A 14,738-nucleotide genomic window follows, 5' to 3' on the forward strand; every position below is an offset into this window, starting at 1 on the left:
AGATAGTTAAGTACAAGGTATGCTTTAACTGTAAAAACTGTAACCATTGCATAAATGGAATTTAGACAAATGTCCATTAAAAATTGTTAAAATAAAATTTTGTGGTACTATTCAAGGATTATGACTTGACAGAGCTGTACAGCACCTTAGATTTTGCATAATCAAAGTTTTTCAAGAGGTTCTGGTATACATTATTTGCACTTATCCAAATGCAATGAACAAAAACTTGAGATGAGTTTGAGTAAACAAATGAAGCAAGAATAACGAATTTTAAACACAAGGCAGAAACCATTTCTTTGGAGGTTAGAATGATGTCTATGATTCTCTGAAATTACAGATGAAATGTTTTAGAGATGTGGCAAAAAGAACAGATGTTTGTAGAATCAGTTTTCATGCTAGGAGCTGAGCAATGACGTGGTCCAACTACCGTATAATACTCCACAACATCTCTGATAAGTGATTTTTCAACCACTTTACACATCCTAAGGGATGTAAGAATAATTTCTTCTATTTTTACCACTTTTACCTTTAAGTAACTCTCTTAGAACATTCCTTTTTAAACTGAGTCATACTCTACCTCATTGCAGCCTCAAGAAACAACAGTAGGAAAACAGATTTGGACTCAGCATTAGGAAACACTTCAGATCGTCACTGACGCCCAGAGATGGACCAGGTGCCCACTAGAACAAGGGTGGCTTATATCGGAGGACAGAGTCTTCCTAAAATTACCTTTAACTGAATTTAGCAAAGGTCCCAAATAAAAAATGCTCAATGATTTCTCCAAAGGTATGAAAAATTTGACTTAAAGGTTTACAAATACAGAACGTTATGAAGGATAAGAGGGGAGAGCCATGCTTTGCTTCTACTCCCACTCAGCTTCCCTTCCATGCCTGCTTTTCTTTTTTTTCTTTTAATATATTTTATTGATTTTTTACAGAGAGGAAGGGAGAGGGTCAGAGAGTTAGAAACATCGATCAGCTTCCTCCTGCATAACCCCAATTGGGGATGTGCCTGCAACCAAGGTACATGCCCTTGACCGGAATCGAACCTGGGACCCTTGAGTCCGCAGGCTGACGCTCTATCCACTGAGCCAAACCAGTTAGGGCATGCCTGCTTTTCTTTTGTGAATATGGAGGTTCCTACTGAGGGCAAGATTTTGAGGCAATTAATGAATGAAGTCACTGTGAGTAATTAATTTTACAAAGGAAGACTATTTTTATATTTACCATGTCTAAAGATATTTCTCAGATCATTTTGTGAGCTGAGACCTGAGCATTGTTGTAAAATAATCTAAAAGTGATGAGGGTTCTTTTATTAGTAATGATAAGAAAAAACGGGTCAGAGGTTAAATCCACCGAAGTTGTAACTTTTTTGAAAAACAAAGAGAATAATTTCTATCTTTTTCAAGTATATTTCAGATGTCCAGGTCAGAACTACACACACTGCACTAGTCTTTGCAACTTTCTGGAGCCAACATGACACTAGACCATATGTGGCCATGAATACAAGATGCAGAAATTCCCGCAGCATCAAATCCCCTAAGAGACAGCGTGATTAGGTACATGCTCAAGGACGGAGTCCAGCAAGAATTGAGGTTGGCAGCTTTCTGCCGCAAAAGGCTCCAGAGTACTGCAAGGTAGGCGGTATGACGCAGGGAAAGTCACGCAGGAGCTCCAGGTTCTCTTCCCACCCGAGGGCACGACCTTAAACGCGCCAATCCGTGTTGGACTTTTGTTGCTCGCCTGCAGCATGAGAGGCACACACATGTTCGAATAGATTTTAGAATAAACCGAATATCATATCAATAGCGAATGCATTAAGCATTTTAAGTAAAATTCTGATCTGAAATTTGGAGTGTCTGGAAAATTCATAGTTTTTAATATCTGCCTGGATTTTGAAATGCTGAGCCATTGTGAAAATGTCTTCTACAGTTTTCCAGTGTCTGGCCAATCAGGACAAACAGCAACCCATGTGAGTTGAGTAAGATAAAGACTTATTTTAAAATAGAAAAATCTTGCCCCATAGAACTTGAGTCACTATGAAAAGTGGAAACTATCAAAGAACAATTTCTTATAGTTTCTCAATAGTGTTAGAAAAGGTTAAATAAAAGGGACAAATTGCCCAATATGTACTCTTCTTCCAAAATGTAAAACAAAATTAACAGTCACGTGAAGCCACTACATAAAACCAGGAAATCCTTAAACAGAAAAGTAAAGGGGTAAATGTTTACTGGAGTAAAATACTATAAAACATGGAAATGTACAAAGTTCAATTCTTTAAGAGACAAGGAAATCAGAGAATTGCCTAGCCCAGTATGTAGCAAGATTTGATAACACACAATCCACTCTGTGAGTAGTGACAGCATAGATTCATAAGGATAAATTTACCTAACAATTTATTTAGCATTATTAATAATACTAGAGGCCTGGTGCATGAAATTCATGCACAGGGGAGTGGGGAGGAATCCCTCAGCCCCGCCTGCACCCTCTCGCAATCTGGGACCCCTCGGGGGTTGTCTGACTGCCGGTTTCCCGCGGGATTGGGCCTAAACTGGCAGTCGGACATCCCTCTCACTATCCGGGACCGCTGGCTCCTAACTGCTTACCTGCCTGCCTGCCTGATTGCCCCTAACCGCTCTGCCTGCAGGCCTGACCCCCCTAACTGTCCTCCCCTGCTGGCCTGATTGCCCCTAACCACTCTCCCTACCGGTCTGATAATCCCTAACTGTTCTCCCCTGTCAGCCTGATCACCCCTAACCGCTCTCCCCTGCTGGCCTGATTGCCCCTAACCACTCTGCATGCTTGCCTGACCCCCCTAACTACTCTTCCCTGCTGGCCCGATTGCCCCTAACTGCTCTCCCTGCAGGTTTGATTGCCCCTACCGCTCTCCCCTGCTGGCCTGATCATCCCTAACTGCTCTCCCCTGCCGGCCTAATCTCCCCTAACTGCTCTCCCCTGCCAGACTGATTTCCCCTAACTGCCTCTGCCTCCGCCCCCGCCACTATGGCTTTATCTGGAAGGACATCCAGAAGGACATCTGGAAGATGTCTGGTCTAATTAGCATATTACTTTTTTATTAGTATAGACTAGAGGCCCAGTGCACAAAAATTTGTGCACTCGGGGGGGGGGGGTCCCTCAGCCCGGCCTGTGCCCTCTCGCAGTCTGGGACCCCTCGGGAGATAACAACCTGCTGGCTTAGGCCTGCTCCTGGGTGGCAGAGGGCAGGCCTAATCCCTAGGTGCAGCCCCTGGTCGGGCTCAGAGCAGGGCTGATTGGGGAGTTGGGGCACCGCCCCCTGTCATGCACAGAGCAGGGCGGATTGGGAGGTTGTGATGCCACCCTCAGTCACGCTCAGGGTAGGGCCGATTGGGGGGTTGGGGCACCGCCCCCTGTCACACTCAAGGCAGGGTCGATGGGGAGGTTGCGGCGCCACCCCCTGTCATGCACAGAGCAGGGTCAATCAGGGGGTTGGGGAGCTCCCCCCTGTCACTCACAGAGTAGGGTCGATAAGGGAGTTGGGGCACCACCCTCTTCACCCACAGAGCAGGGCCGATCAGGGGGTTGGGGCGCTGCCACTCTCACACTCAGGAAAGGGCCGATGGGGAGGTTATGGCTCTACCCTGTTACACACAGAGCAGGGCCCATGGGGGTGGAGGGTTGGGGCTCCGCACCCCATCACACACAGAACAGGGCCCGTGGGATGGGGGGGTTGGGGTGCCGTACCCTGTCACACAGAGAAGCAGGGTGATCAGGGTTTGGGGAGCTCCCCCCTATCAGGCACAGAGCAGGGCCGATCAGGGGGTTGGGGCGCCTTCCCCTGTCAGGAACAGAGCAGGGCCGATATTACCCTTTTACTATATAGAATAGAGGCCTGGTGCATGGGTGGGGGCTGGCTGGTTTGCCCTGAAGGGTGTCCTGGATCAGGGTGGGGGTCCCCACTGGGGTGCCTGGCTAGCCTGGATGAGGGGATGATGGCTGTTTGCAGCTGGTCACACACCCTTCAGGGTGGGGGTCCCCACTGGGGTGCCTGGCCAGCCTGGATGAGGGGATGATGGCTGTTTGCAGCTGGTCACACACCTTTCAGGGTGGGGGTCCCCACTGGGGTGCCTGGCCAGTCTGGATGAGGAGCTGAGGGCTGTTTTCAGGCTGGCGGGTGACGGAAGCTCCCAACTGCTCCTTTTTTTCTTTTCTTTTTTTTATTCTGGGCCAGCTTTAGCTCTGAGGCTCCAGCTCTTAGGCCTCCGCTGCTGAAAGAAGGTATCTGGTTTGTTTCAGTTCTATAATCGAAACTCTGTATCAACTCCAGCTCTGATATCCCGGCTCGCTGAAAGCAGGTTTCTGGAGTTTTGTTTAGCTTCTATATTTGTAACTATGTTTCAAACTACAGGCTCAGAGGTCTGCAGCGGCAGGCGGGGAATGTTGGAGTCCTCCGTCACTGAAGCAAGCAAGCCTCATGTTCAGTTAAGCTGCCTGGCTGCCGGCCGCCATCTTGGCTGGCAGTTAATTTGCATATTGCCCTGATTAGCCAATGGGAAGGGTAGCGGTCGTACGCCAATTACCATGTTTCTCTTTTATTAGATAGGATGCTATTTTCTATAGTGTTTTATAATTTTCAAAGAGTGTTCACACACATTGTCTTATTTGAGACTCAACAAAACTCTGAAGTAAATAGAGTATCTCCCCATCCCAGGTGCCAATGGAAATGGCCCACATAAATCATTGAGCAAATCCTAGAGGTTGCGTACCCTTTGTGTGTACAGTGAGGCCAGCTGGTGGCCACCCTTTCTACTTAGAAGTGTATATTTCTGGACCTGAAAGAAGTGGCACACAGTCCCCAAATAAAAAGTTGTGTCACTCATAGTCAGCTAGAGGACACGGTAAAAAAAGGTCTATATCATCAGAAGTATACACTTCTAAGCATGGGACATAGCAGATCCTGACCATTTAGAGCAGTGCTTCTCAACCTGTGGGTCGCGACCCCTTTGGGGGGTCGAATGACCCTTTCACAGGGGTAGCCTAAGGCCATCGGAAAACACATATATAATTACATATTGTTTTTGTGATTAATCACTATGCTTAAATTATGTTCAATTTGTAACAATGAAAATACATCCTGCATATCAGATATTTACATTACGATTCATAACAGTAGCAAAAGTACAGTTATGAAGTAGCACCGAAAATAATTTTATGGTTGGGGGTCACCACAACATGAGGAACTGTATTAAAGGGTCGTGGCATTAGGAAGGTTGAGAACCACTGATTTAGAGGCTGTTTGCACTTTTGTGAAATATTGTCAATGATAACACGACAACCATGGGTTGTGGTAAGAACTGCATCTGTACATTCATCAGCATTTACTGAGGCCAACATGACATCATCAAGATGGTGATAGGAGACTCCAGCCTCTGCCCCCCGACAAAGATCAACAATTAGACAGCTCTCAATGAACAAAAACAGCTCTGGGAGAGCACTGGATTCCATTTAAGAAACTTCGGCCACACAAAAAACCCCTGAGGATAACCACACAGAAAGAGAAGGAATACAGCTTTATTTTCCCTGCATCATCTCATCCCCCAAACTGGCATTGTTTATTGCCAAGAGAGAACTCCCCAGCTAGAAAAAGTTTCCCTCACTAGGAAACGAAGAGTGGGGTGAGCTACTAGCATCCCTAGCCCTCCGGGGCACTGCATGAGGGTTCCACTTCAATTTCACCCTACCCAGGTCGGCAACGCTGAGACATGGAGAGATGGCTAGAACAATAAAGAAAAGTGGTGGTTACCATAGCAGCCGTGCACGGAAGTGACTGAGGTTCACAGTGACCTGCTTTACAGACAAACCAGCTGCTTTCAACAATAAGGAAGAAACAAATGGCCAGCATGGTTGCCGTAAACTCCCTGCAGATTTTGGCAGCTTTCCCTATGGGCATTCACATTCACTGACTCCGGCCATCTGAGTCCCACCCTGTACCCTCCCTCCACCTTTGGAACCCAGGAATTGCATCAGAAGCCACCCCAGGCCTTGGAGGCTTTGCGATTGCAAAATACCAGTTGAGAACCCCAATGCTGTCTCCACAGCTGTGTGTGTGCTAGGGTCTAGCCCCTCCAGCTGTGCAACTGCACACCGCCAGCCTGACACCCCTCACGAGCCTTTCACTGTGTTTGCACACCCAGGGAAGATTCTGCAGTCACCAGGGCACGCCTGGCAGCCATGCCTACCAAAGCCTGTGGGCCCAGAGAAGGCTCTGTCTCCTGTCACTGGCCTGCCCCACTGCGGTCCCCTGAGCTCTAGTCCCTACAGCCGATCACCTGCATGCCATCAGTCCAACACCCTCACCCTGCTGCACTGCAGGTTTGTCTGTAAAGCAGGTCACCTTGGAACCTGGACTGAGACCCAGCAAGCAATGTAGTATGTGTCGACTGCCAGGGCCTCCAAACTACCGGTACTCCAGCAGTTGTCTATCTTGGCCCCAACAACTACATATGTGTGCCTGCCACCTCTACACAGGCACATGAAGCTGGTCCCCACAGCCAATTGTATGTATATCACCAGCTCTGGCCACCCCCTTCAGTTCCTAACCACTGAACATGGAGGCACAGCTAAGGAACCTGATAGCTATTGCCGCCACTGTCGACATTCAGTAGCCCTTGCCAAGGGACTACACAGTTGTCGATGCTGTGCTCCCAGTGGCCTGAGGTGAAGAGACATCATGCCCTCTACCCCAGCCCCGTGACACCACACATCTCTCACTTGGCACCCTGTTCCACTAGACCCAGGGACACATCACACTCCAGTGTGCCTCTGCCTGTAGGTGGAAATCTTTCTTATAAAGTCTCGAAGAGATGAATGCTTCTTCAAATGTGCAGCCACCTACACGAGGCTACAGGAATTAGAGAGACTCAGAAGCATGACTCCATTAAAGGAATACTGTAACCTCCAGTAACTGAGAAATCATTCAAAATGATTGTTCTCAAAATGATCAGAGAACTACAAGAGAACACAGATAAACAATTAATGATAGGAAAGCAATACAAGAAAAAGATGTCAAATTTAACAAAGAGATAGAAAACATAAAAAAGAACAACATGGAAAGTTTGGAGCTGAAATATGCAATAATTGAACTGAAGAATTCAATAGGTGCCAAAAAGAAGGTTAGGCACTGGGAATAGAAACAGATGGTCAAAGGCTTTCGAGCCTTCAAAAAGGGTGGCTTTCTCTTACAGGTGTTTTTAGTCCGGGAAGGCAGGAAATAGGCACCTGAGGAAGTAACTGGAACTCTGGGGTGGCACAAAGAGGACTACGTATAAAACTGAACTGATAGCTTAGTCAGAATTGATTCAGTTACTTTACTGTTATTTTGAAACTAGAGGTCTGGTGCACGAAATCATGCACTGGCACGGTGGGGGCGGGGGGCCCTCAGCCTGGCCTGTGCCCTTTCGCAGTCCGGGACTGCTCACTCCTAAGCACTCGCCTGCCTGCCTGATCACCCCTAACTGCTCACCTGCCTGCCTGTATGATAACCCCTAACCACTCGCCTGCCTGCCTGCCTGATCACCCCTAACCGCTTGCCTTCCTGCCTGCTCAGTGCGCATCATGGCTGCTGGTCATTCTGGTCGTCCCGCCGTAAAGGTTGCTTAGGCTTTTATTATATAGATTTCCTCCAGACTTTTTAAAAATCTTTCTCTCTCTCTCTGGCAATTATGTAATGATGATGTAAACCAGTGGTTCTCAACCTTCTGGCCCTTTAAATACAGTTCCTCATGTTGTGACCCAACCATAAAATTATTTTCGTTGCTACTTCATAACTGTAATGTTGCTACTGTAAATATCTGATATGCAGGATGGTCTTAGGTGACCCCTGTGAAAGGGTCGTTCGACCGCCAAAGGGGTCGCGACCCACAGGTTGAGAACCGCTGAATTGTAAACAGTGACAAAATATATAAAGAAAGCATAGTATCCAGGATTGCAGTCATGCAAAATAAAATGTGTGATGACATATCATGTTTTGCAATGAATCACCTTTATACAGCAGGATTCCTATTTTGGGCTCATACACAGTACTATGTCCAGATTAAAAACTGGAAAACATTACCAAGCTATTGGTAGGTTTTCAAATATCCAGATATTTGGTGTTATGTACACAACTCATCTGAATAAGTTCTTTACACTCTTGGTGTAATGAAGACAAACTAAAAATCTTGAGCTACTATGCTACTGAAGAATTCTTTTAACTCCCAACTGCAAAACCAAACCAATATCACAAAAATAATATATCTGGCCCTAGCCAGTTTTGCTCAGTGGATAGAGCATCGGCCCACAGAATGAAGGGTCCCAGGTTCAACCCCTGCCCTGGTCGGGGCACATGTGGGAGGCATCCAATTGATGTGTCTCTCATTGATATGTTTCTCTCTGTCTGTCTCTCCCCAGCCCTTCCACTCTCTCTCTCTAGTATAAACTAGTATATATCTGCTAACTGATACCTGGGAAGTCAAATCCTATATAATAAAAGGCTAATATGCAAGTCGACCCAATGGCAGAATGACCTGTTGCTATGACACACACTGACCACCAGGTGGCAGATGTTCAACACAGGAGCTGCTCCCTCGTGGTCAGTGCGCTCCCACAGGGGGAGCACTGCTCAGCCAGAAGCTGGGTTCAGGGTTGGTGAGGACAGTGGTGGTGGCAGGAGCCTCTCCTTCCTCTGCGGCAGCGCTAAGGATGTCTGACTGCAGGCTTAGGCCCGCTCCCCTAAGCTGTCAGTCAGACATCCCCCGAGGGCTCCTGGACTGCAAGAGGGCGCAGGCCAGGCTGAGGGACCGCCCCCTTCAGTGCATGAATTTTGTGCACCGGGGCTCTAGTATAAGAGCAGGTACTCTTTTCTTCTTTCTATAGCCTATCTTTCCAAAACATGGGTTGATCCCCATTGACCTCACACGATCATTTATCTAAGCTCCTATCTTAAGTCAAAACATGGCCAGTTGTTAGCAGATTTTTAGACAAAAAAATGTCAACCAGTAAAAGAAATCAACCCAAATTTGTAGCATTTGGGAAAATGAATTCTATCTGATTAAATCTCTGCAGGCACACATTTCACAATGAAATATTTCCAAACACAGAATGATTCCATCGGTACAGCAAAAACAAGGACCAAATCTGAGTGCTCTTTGAAAAAAATCAAAGAATGGGAAATCAAAATCAAAACACAGAACAACAATCAAAAATTTTTACTGCCTCTCAAACAGATCTACGTATCTCCATTGAATGAAAACTCTGCTTTACATAAACAAAAGAAGAAAACTTGAAAATACATTGTTTCCCTCTACTACAGTTATTCTTCAGTTTTTAAAAATGGCACCATATTTAAAATGAAAGACATTAAAATAGAAAAAGAAATAATTTCTTCTTCTCCAAACATGTTCTCTCTCTTTAAAGGTGATTTAAGAGATATTTAGTCTTAGAGGATATAGAAGCACTCAACAAGAATCTATCAGATAGACAAATAAAAGATTTGATTTGGGATTGGAGTGTAGTCCTGCTATCTAGGAAAAACCTCCCAGCTGTGCTCTCCTGGTTGAGTTCGTTCTAGGAATTTAGTGTTTGGATTATTTGTCTTTACTAGTTAGTCTGCAAGGGAAAGCAAAGGAGGGAGGAGGAGCAATGTTGCGACATGTCCAACCACAGCCTTCATGCCTACAGTGTCCTGGTACAGAGTTCAATTCAGGCAATGCTACTTCTCACCTGGATCCAGTCCACTGGCCATGAGAAGTTGAGCTGAAAAAAAAGCAGACGCAAATGTTAGGGGTCATCAAATGGCTTTCAAATCCTTGGGGAGTCTTCACATTCTCAGATAACATCCAAGCAGATACCTTCAGAGCATCTTAAAGAAAATACAAGCCAAGGCGTCTTCTAAGGTGACACAAAAGGATCGGAGCAGGAGAGACAGCGCTCCTACAAACCTTCAGGCTCCAGGAAATTCGCGCACAGAAATCACCCCATTTAAGGACCCTGGGGTGGGTGCTGCTGAACACCATGCTTTGTCTCCCCGGCAAATTCCCACACAGAGACGTGGCCCTGGGCTCTGGATTCCAAAGCCATTTCCTGGTGCACTTCTCGGAACTGTGACTTTTGAAAGGTAAAATTCTGGGCATTCGGACAAGCTCTTCTGTTGCCATAGTACAAACTGAGCCAGAACAATTATAAGTGGAATTCACTTTCCACTTAGACGTCAGTACGGTTTCGGAAACACCATTAATTTAAGTAAGCGTGATGTGCAACTTATTTCTTGTTATTATTTTTCATCATTAGTTTTGCAAGTTTGCTTCTGGGGAGCAATATAACATTTCAAAATACTACCATGTCAAACCTTAGAAGGAAGCAACATCGAGAAGCTATAAGTAATCCCTGAACCCCAGCATGTGCATCACACTCTTCATTTCAAAACAACACCCTTGTAGGGGAGGCAGAGCAGGTATTATTATTTCATTTTTAGAGATGAAGCAACCAAAAGGCTTAGATTGAGTAGGTAAATGACCACCCCCACACCACATTATAAAGAGAAAAACAAGGACTTGAACCTTACCTTCTCATGAAATAGTAATGCTTCACTGTACCTCGTTTTCCTTAACAAAAGAAAATTAATAAAAAATAATAAATCTTCATGCTTGATAGCTAGTGACTTTCAGTTCTCACAAACCACAATTAATTTCAGAGTACATCTGCATACAGGCAAAGTGCAACATTTTTTCTTCAATTCCCATTCAAATATTGCACAGAAATACTATTATCGACCAATATTTACTGAGGGCTTGTTATGTGGTCAGTGATGGGTTGGGGTGCTGGATGAAAAAGGAGGAGGGATTAAGAAGTACAAATTGGCAGTTAAGAATCAGTCACAGGGATGTAAAATACAGCACAGAGAATAGAGTCAACAATATTGTAATAGCTATGTATGTGCAGGTGGGTCCTACACTTAACAGGGATCACTTTGTAAGTTACATAAATATCTAACCACTATGCTGTATACCTGAAACTAATGTAATATTGAATGTCAACTGTAATTGAAAAAACAAACAAACCACTTCTTGGATTTCAGTGGTCTTTGGGGACTAGTGAATGCCAGGCCCGTCAGCTCCCAGATATAGGTGAGCCAGAAGCCAGTCCCTTGGATGGCAACCATAAAAGTTGGGGCAATAAATGTGTTGTCCAAGCTCTTCATTCCTTAGGGAGTTGCAGGTTCCCTCCTGATTGCAATGTGACGTGGCAGGGGTGGGGTTTGTAGTCAGAGTGACTCTCAGTCTTTCCTATCCATTTTGATCAGTTCTTCAGTTCCTACTGGGGATGAAGCCCAAAACCTGGATATGTGCCCTGACTGGGAATCCCATACACATCACTCCCACCAACTGAGTCACCTGGCTAGGGCAGTCCTATTCTTATCTGTCACTTTTAACGCAGTCTCCAAACAAATATTTTGACTTTCCCAACGTAGCAATAAGAAATATCTATTTTACTTTGCTGACTGTGCAAAAACATCTTTCTTAGCAAAGATGTACATTCAAATTATCTATCTATCTATCTATCTATCTATCTATCTATCTATCTATCATCTATCTATCTATCTATCTATCTATCTATCTATCTATCTATCTGTCTAATCTATCATATCTCCTTTTAAATATCCTAGCTTCAATTGTAGTTGTTTTTATTGCAGAAAATTCCTGAGGGTTGCAATGAGTAGCAAACACACCCTGACTTTCTTTTTTTCTATCAATTTCCCTAAGATTTCAGATTTGGTAGAAACAGATTTGGAATACACAGATACACAGGCAATAGTTTACACAATTGCTTTTCTATCACCATAGATAAGAGTTTCCAACGTTCCATCTCAGGGACAAAGGGATAGTCATTTCCCTCCACAGCACATCAATTCAGCATAGTCTACATTTTAGATTCTATTATATGTAATTTTCACCGCTAAAACCAACTTCTATGTTGTCAGGACTCTTTGGAATACAAGTGACAGAAACCGGCTGAAAGTGTCTGCTACAACAATGAAATGGAATCTATTGACTCATAAAATTGAAATATCCAAAGCCAAACTCAAGGGTTAAAAATTGAGACCAGGACTTGCACTCTTGCTGTCTATAGGGTTGGTGTCCAATATGGTGGGTTTGTTCAGGGAGGGGCTTTTCTCTTTCTCAGCCACTCAAACTTCACAATCATTAGCTTGATTTGGGTCATGTGTCCAGTCCTGGAAATAGCACTTTGGCCAATGGGATGAAACATACTAACTGGCTAGACATGAGTACCATATCCACTTCGAGATCTAGAAGTGGGGATTAGCTCTACTGTTCAATCATGGGCTGATATTGGGGTGGTGGCCAAAATTTGGGGTTTCTTTCATCAGAAGTAGAGAACCTGGTTGTTCAAAAATAAATAGATGAATGAATGAATAACTTTAATGCAGAGATTAGTCTGTAAAAAAAATAAGCAACAACAAAATAAACAAAAACAGTAATAATAATAATAATAATAACAACAATTCATTCTGATTATACATTCAAGGAAGTACAGACCTAGCTACTTATACTGCTCTGAGATGGATGCTAATTAGCCTTGTTGCTAGGTATCAGATAATCTCATTTCTCACTTAAGATCTCAACTTGTTTCACTGACATAGGAGAAAATAGATCCTTCTGGAAAGAAATTTTATACTGAAGTACTACTAACTAAGTTTATATGTGAAAAGCTTGACTGAAAGAGAAAAAAATTATGTGATTTTGCCCATCGTGTGCTCAGATGTTGTTCTTTGAATGATCCCACTACATGGTCACTAAAGATTCAGGATGGACCACGACTTTACTTAAATACCTGTTTCTGAGCCGCATTACTCCTCTTCCTCCTGCTTCTGTAGAATGATACAAAGTTCTTGAAGAGATCCTTTACTCCAGTTAAATCTATACTTAAACTGGCAGAAAGCTATTGATCTTGGCTATCATCCAATGGGAAAGTTGCCCTCTTAAGCATTCATACATTCAGGAAATTCAGTGAAAAATATTGTTCTAAATACAGCGGTTTAGGAGTTATATAATTTCTCATCTCATGTAAAAATGAAGAGGACTTTCCTCATGAGGCATTAAATAGATTTAATAATTTATCACAAACAATGTCTTTTAATAATCATCTGAATTATTAAAAAAAAACAGGCTAGAAAGGTGATTGAAGTCTCACACATTTTATACAATTTCTGCTAATAGTTCAGATTTAAGAAGTAGGAAATCTAGAAAATGAAATTTTCTTGCCTCATCTTTTAATAAATGAATATAAAACTACTAACCTCTGTGGCTATGAATGCAGACTTATGGTTAAATTCCCTGATGGTGTATGCTAGGCTCTCCACAATACAATGCTTGAGCCAAAGGCTTATGTGCTATTCCTTTATTGGGAGATGGCAATACAATGTCAGGGAGAAATGAATAAGGGGCACAAGAGGAAGTGAGGCAGGGAAAGAGGAAAAGCAAATACAAGGGATGCATGATAGGAATGGCCAAATTGGTTCTTTGGCCTTGCGGGATGTCTCCTGAGAATGATATAAAACCACCACATCCAGGAATAGCCCGTTGGTGGGGGGAGGAAAAGTGAACAATTTATCTGCTGTTTCTTCCTGTTTTCCTCTCCCCTTGGTCAACGACTTCCCAACAGCACATTGCATCCTCCCCAGTTCTGGATTATGTTACCTGGGTCCTCCAAGGATCTACTGGGATTTCCATCTACCCCATAGGTCCTTACAACCAGAGCACAGGTAGGGTGAGCTCTCCTGGTCGCTAGTTTTATTATCACAACATCAGCACGAGCCATTTTAAGGACTGCTCTGGCCAGAAAACAAGGGCAAATGAGTGAAGCTGGGGACGATGGAGGTGAGGATAAATGAATCTGGAGTGGCTTACTTTTCTTCTCTTCCAGCTCAAAAGATGCAAAATGTGGAAACTATCTTGAGGTGAAGACCCCTGCTGTGTTTGCTGGGAGGCTTTGTCTCCTAAGCACTCTTAAACAAATAACTTAAGGCTAAAAGCTTTTTAAAAGAAAAAGTTTATTGGACCAGAAAGGACCGGTCCTGGGGCGTGAAGTCTAAACCACCAGCAGCAACTTTAAGTGGAGTTGCTGTCTGCTATCCTGAAGTTGAGGAGCGCTTTTTATACATTATGTTTTTGGGGAAAAAGATGTAAGTTGTTTTGAAAGAATTTACACTGGCTGTAGATTATGGGGATGAAATAATGTGAAAGGGGGTGAGGTTGGGGTGGAGGGGGGCGGGTGGATTCTAGGATACGAACCCAGTATATAAAGAAGAAATATTTACCACTTTTGATTGGATAGAGGCAGCGGTCCTGAAAGTTCATGCACACGCAGGGTGCAGTGGCCTATTTAGTGGTCAGCTAGTAGATGTCTGGATGTTGATTCAAAGTTCCCACATACATTCAGAAATATCAGCAGTCTTTTGTCAGGTGGCCCAGGCTCTTTCACTCTCCAGCTCACTGTAATTTAATTTAAAACATCTTAGAATACTTTTCTTGTTAACACTATGAGACTCCGGAAGATAGTGTTTGCTTCCCAGGTTCCCCAGTCTCCCGTGTCACTCCAGTACTTAATAAATGTCCCATTTGGAGAACAGGCCATGAGTTTGAGATGCTAGTTTATCACACCAACCTGCTCAGCGACCAAAAGTTCTGCTGGCTTCTATTCCCC

The 14,738-nt window shown here is 44.0% G+C and overlaps 1 long non-coding RNA gene across 1 annotated transcript; it reads right to left on the reverse strand.

The window, feature by feature from the left end:
• Positions 1-5,563: 5,563 nt before the first annotated feature.
• Positions 5,564-14,508, reverse strand: LOC118659081. Its single transcript, XR_004968451.1, has 4 exons — positions 14,353-14,508; positions 10,579-10,618; positions 9,738-9,770; positions 5,564-5,752 (listed from the first exon to the last, which is right to left on the reverse strand). It is a non-coding gene; the product is annotated as an uncharacterized LOC118659081 (long non-coding RNA).
• Between the last annotated feature and the right edge of the window lie 230 nt (positions 14,509-14,738).

This window comes from Myotis myotis, unplaced genomic scaffold (genome assembly GCF_014108235.1).
Source record: "Myotis myotis isolate mMyoMyo1 unplaced genomic scaffold, mMyoMyo1.p scaffold_m19_p_6, whole genome shotgun sequence".
Taxonomy (NCBI): Eukaryota; Metazoa; Chordata; class Mammalia; order Chiroptera; family Vespertilionidae; genus Myotis; species Myotis myotis.